Genomic DNA, 5,957 nt, shown 5'->3' with positions numbered 1-5,957 from the left:
TTGCCGGATAGCCTCAGGCAAAGGCTAGGTTAGCACCTCCCTAGAGGACAGAAGCTCTCTCACTGCAGACACAGCTGATTCTCATAGCCACTTGGCCTGGAGGTCAAACCCTCCCTGGTATTGGCTACAACAATCAAGGTTTAACTATAAGACTGCGCACAAAGACCACTAGGGGGTGCACCAAGGAAGCATAACAAAATGCGGAGACAAAGAAACAGGACAAAATTGTCAATGGAAGATATAGAGTTCAGAACCACACTTTTAAGGTCTCTCAAGAACTGTTTAGAAGCCGCCGATAAACTTAATGAGATCTACAAGAAAACTAATGAGACCCTTGATGTTATATTGGGGAACCAACTAGAAATTAAGCATACACAGACTGAAATAAAGAATATTATACAGACTCCCTACAGCAGACCAGAGGAGCCCAAGAATCAAGTCAATGATTTGAAATGCGAGGAAGCAAAAAACACCCAACCGGAAAAGCAAAATGAAAAAAGAATCCAAAAATGCGAGGATAGTGTAAGGAGCCTCTGGGACAGCTTCAAGCATACCAACATCAGAATTATAGGGGTGCCAGAAGATGAGAGAGAGCAAGATATTGAAAACCTATTTGAAGAAATAATGACAGAAAACTTCCCCCACCTGGTGAAAGAAATGGACTTACAGGTCCAAGAAGTGCGGAGAACCCCAAACAAAAGGAATCCAAAGAGGACCACACCAAGACACATCATAATTAAAATGCCAAGAGCAAAAGATACAGAGAGAATCTTAAAAACAGCAAGAGAAAGAAACTCAGTTACCTACAAGGGAATACCCATACGACTGTCAGCTGATTTCTCAACAGAAACTTTGCAGGCCAGAAGGGAGTGGCAAGAAATATTCAAAGTGATGAATACCAAGAACCTACAACCAAGATTACTTTATCCAGCAGAGCTATCATTCAGAATTGAAGGTCAGATAAAGAGCTTCACAGATAAGGAAAAGCTAAAGGAGTTCATCACCACCAAACCAGGATTATATGAAATGCTGAAAGGTATCCTTTAAGAAGAGGAAGAGGAAGAAAAAGGTAAAGATACAAATTATGAACAACAAATATGCATCTATCAACAAGTGAATCTAAGAATCAAGTGAATAAATAATCTGATGAACAGAATGAACTGGTGATTATAATAGAATCAGGGACATAGAAAGGGAATGGACTGACTATTCTTGGGGGGGAAAGGGGTGTGGGAGATGCGGGAAGAGACTGGACAAAAATCGTGCACCTATGGATGAGGACAGTGGGTGGGGAGTGAGGGCGGAGGGTGGGGCAGGAACTGGGAGGAGGGGAGTTATGGGGGCGAAAAAAGAGGAACAAATGTAATAATCTGAACAATAAAGATTTAATTTAAAAAAATCACTTTACTTAATCTGGAGATAAATAAAAATATGTATTTAAAGAACTAGAAAAAAAATAAATGAGTTTGTAATATACTGATATTTATTAAACCAATGTTTTGTTTGATCTACAAAAAAAAAAAAATTAGCAAACTGGATTAGCAATACTGGTACATTAAAAAGATCATACACCATGATCAAGAGGATTTATTTTGGAGATGCAAAGTTGATATGATATTCACAAATCAACACTACATAAAGAAAATGAAGGATAAAAATCACATGATCATATCAATAGATACAGAACAAGCATTTGATAAAAATCCAGAACCAATTTATGATGAAAACTCTCAGCAAACTGGGAACAGAGGGAACATACCTCAACATAATAAAGGCTAGCTATGGCAAAACTACAGCCTACTCAATGAGCAAAAACTAAAATGTTTCCCTTAAGATCAGAAACAAGACAGGGATGTTCGCTTTCACCACCCTTATTCAACATTGTACTGGAAGTTATAGCCACAGCGATCAGATAAGAAAATGAAATAAAAGTCATCCAATAAATCTAACTAAAGACTTTAAGATAATGGTTGCTCTTACTGCATTATTTTCAGAGAGTCATCTTGCAATGCTGGTGACTGTCAAGTGGTCCTTGGGCACGCTCACCACTTTAAACTAAAAGGCCAGCTAGGAGCATGGGATACAGCCTTAGCAGAGAGCAAAGGCAAACCAGAGGTTGGGGTTCCGACCAAGGGACTGAGTCTCTAGAGATTCTGATAACTTTGATCGCCATCCTCTGGAACAGGGATCTCCTAATGTCAGAACAGCACATCTTCATTGTGGTAAGTAATTTTTTTAATTACCAATATGTAATATGTGTATTTATGTTTATTTTTATATAAAGTATACACAGTTTCTACTGTTTTATATATAGTAAGAAGCAAAGACAAAAATATAAAATGAAAAGATGTAAAATAGAAAAGAAACAAAGACTGCTTTAAAATAATTGTAAATTTACCTCTTAATACCATCAAAGTCTTTGTTTGTATCACCAAAAATCATATGACTAATATTTCTGTGAATATTAGTCCATCAGGAAAATCATGAAAGACTTTGGAATGTACAAGAAACCAGGTATGTTTTCAGAGGAATGTTGAGCATTCTATTCAGGGTTATCTCATTCTGTAGAGCTTTGCACCTTTGATTGTCTTGGTCTAGGGCAGGCTATTTTATAACTCCATAAATTGGAAGGAATTGATGATAATGCAAATTACTTTCATCCAAAGAAATGCAAATGAATTTTGTCCGGTAGAGATACAATAGATTTCTGCCCTATAGAAAAAGTTTGCTGCCCTTCGGGATATGAACCAGTTTTGTAACTATTATCAAATTCATTTTAGCATTCCTGATTGCTAATGTGTCTGCTCTTCAGATTTTCAGTTGAATTGAGTTGAAATCATCTTATGGATTTCCCCATCAATTAATAAACTATAAAACATCTCTGATACATGTTCAGTTTTTATATGTATGACAGTTGTGATTTTATCTCTTTTGAAAATTATCTTTTTTTTTAAAATATATTTTATTGATTTTTTACAGAGAGGAAGGGAGAGAGATAGAGAGTTAGAAACATCGATGAGAGAGAAACATCGATCAGCTGCCTCCTGCACATCTCCTACTGGGGATATGCCCGCAACCCAGGTACATGCCCTTGACCGGAATCGAACCTGGGACCTTTCAGTCCGCAGGCCGAAGCTCTATCCACTGAGCCAAACCGGTTTCGGCGAAAATTATCTTTTAACAAATAAAAACGTGTGTCTTTTTAAAAATCTAGGTTTGCTTTGTGATATAGCATTTTAAGTTTAGTCACTTTTGATACTTAGTTTTAATGGATGCTATGGCTGCAAAAATAAATTTCACAGAGATAAATTGGTCCAAATATGAAATTATAATGATCATTTTTCATTCTTACCTCAATTATGTAAATAGCTTTGGCACATACAAATAAAGCTATCTTCACTAATGTGAATCAGTAATTATTGTAAACTACTAAAAATGTGTCATATTTTTGTATAACTATGTGTGTAATCAAATGGGTTTATATCCCACTGAAATTTTTTATTGAAAAGATTTTTAAGAGTTAAAAATTCTGTTTCCAGTTTTATAAATGCACATCTGAGAGGCACAATAGTTCTCACACTTAATTTATTCTTGAGAAATATTTTATATACAGTGTTGAAAATATTTTCAGACCTCTAGTCTTAAATATTTTCTCCATAGCACAAGTTTTATTTGAAAAATAGTGATTTTCTTATTTAATGTTAAACCATCATCTTTACTTGAAGGGACAGGATTGCTATTAGTTTCTTTAAAAATATATGCTCCGTAGTATAATTTTGATCACTGCTTTTCATCAAAAAAAGACCAGAAATTTTTCATATGTGTGTGTGAAGTGTGTGTGTGTGTGTGTGTGTGTGTGTGTGTGTGTGTTTTGCTTTGTGGGTTAAATTGTGTCTCCCCAAATTAACATGTTGAAGACCTAAATCCCAGTGCCTCAGATTGTGACTGCATTTAGAGATGGGGCCTTTAAAGGGGTAATTACCATAAAATAAGGCCATGAGAGTGGGGTCCTAATCCAATATGATTGATATCTTATGAGAAAATGAAGAGACACCAGGGATGTACATGCATCTGCAAGCCAAGGAGAGGGGCCTCAGGAGAAGCCAACCCTGCTGATATCTTGATCTTGGGCTTTCAGCCTCCAGAAATGTGAGAAAATACAACTGTTTAAGCCACCCAGTCTCTGGTGTTTTGTTACGGAGGTCCCAGCAAACTAATTCAATATGTAACTCATCTTTAAGCTTGAAAAGACTTTTTTAATTCTTTGCTGAGAAAACCAACAAAACATCTTGTGCTACAAAGGATGCTCATCTCTCTATATAATGTCCTAGAGATCACACTATTTAGTCATTCATATAATGCATAAGTCCCCTTAACAAGGGAATATATACTATGTAACATAACACAGAAACCACAATATGCTAAAGTACACTGAAAACCAGAAAATGGGTCCGTCCCCACTGTCAAGACCCCTCTGTGGCACAATTCCCATTATTCTATCCCTGACATGGATGATTGTCTGACCTGTTTTCTAGATGAGATCTCTGAACACCAATGTCAAGTCATAGATCAAAGTAAGCTCAGTTTCTTTTTCTTAAAGATAAAAACAAAATCAAATAAAAATTTCAAAATTTTGTTCCTACACCCCCAAAGAAACTATATATATATATATATATATATATATATATATATATATATATATATATATATATATCTCAGAGAGGAAGAGGGAGGGAGAGATAAAAACATCAATGATGAGAGAGAATCATTGATTGGCTGCCTCCTGCATGACCCCCACTGGGAATTGAGCCGCAACCCGGACATGTGACCTTGACCAGAATAAAACCCGGGACCCTTCAGTCTGCAAGCTAATGCTCTATCCACTGAGCCAAACTGGCTATGGCGGGAATCATTTTTGGCATGCCTGGGATATCCACACTCTGCTTTGGAGATCATCACTATAGGCCATGGGAGCCTTTATAAAGTTTAAGTAAGGGAGACACAATTTAAAATGGTTACATGGGAGGTTCATGGAAAATGAATTATGGGTAGATGTGAATAAAGGCAGTGAAGCCAGTTAAAAGAGAGGCTAATGCATTTTTCCAAGTGCAGAAATGATGAGAACGTAAATGAAGAGTTGTTATAAGGATAAAGAGTAGGAGACACATTCCCAACATATTTGAAGGCCAGGGTGGCTGGAGTGGGGCAGCAGATCAGTCGTGGAGTGGGGAGAGAACATGTGAAATGAAAATGATAAGCTTGGGATTCAGGATTTGGGGGCTTAGAGAATGGAACAGGTGTAGAGACCATTAAAAAGAAAAGGAATGAGGTACAAGAAATATATTTTGGGGGGAAGATCACAATTTCTATTTTATTCATGCTGAGTCTGAGGCACTTTGGAATATCTTGGTGAAATCATCCACTGTGAAGTAGGATATTTGTGTCTGGAGCTCACAAAGGAGATGCAGTTAATTTTGTATTAATTAGAGTAATGATGGGGTGCAGGCGAAAGAGAGTGTCACATACAACTTAAGATCTTAATTAAGACAAAATGAGAGTCAACTCTCAATATTCTAGTGTCCATTTACTCTTGTCCTTAACTGTAGTCAGTCCACAGAGGCCTGACTGCTCTGCTCTCCAAGAGAGCTTCCCTCTAAGCAAGAGGAGATAACTTAGGACTGCAAGGCAAGGAGACAGGCCTTGCCTCTAAGGCAGTGGTTCTCAACCTTCTGGCCCTTTAAATACAGTTCCTCATGTTGTGACCCAGCCATAAAATTATTTTCATTGCTACTTCATAACTGTAATGTTGCTACTGTTATGAATCATAATGTAAATATCTGATATGCAGGGTAGTCTTAGGCGACCCTGTGAAAGGGTCCTTCGACCACCAAAGGGGTCACGACCCACAGGTTGAGAACCGCTGCTCTAAGGGGAGGATTCAATGACTGAGAGTTCTG

The sequence above is a fragment of the Myotis nattereri genome (assembly GCF_964212035.1).
Source record: "Myotis nattereri genome assembly, chromosome: 17".
Taxonomy (NCBI): Eukaryota; Metazoa; Chordata; class Mammalia; order Chiroptera; family Vespertilionidae; genus Myotis; species Myotis nattereri.
This window is presented reverse-complemented; position numbering follows the sequence as displayed.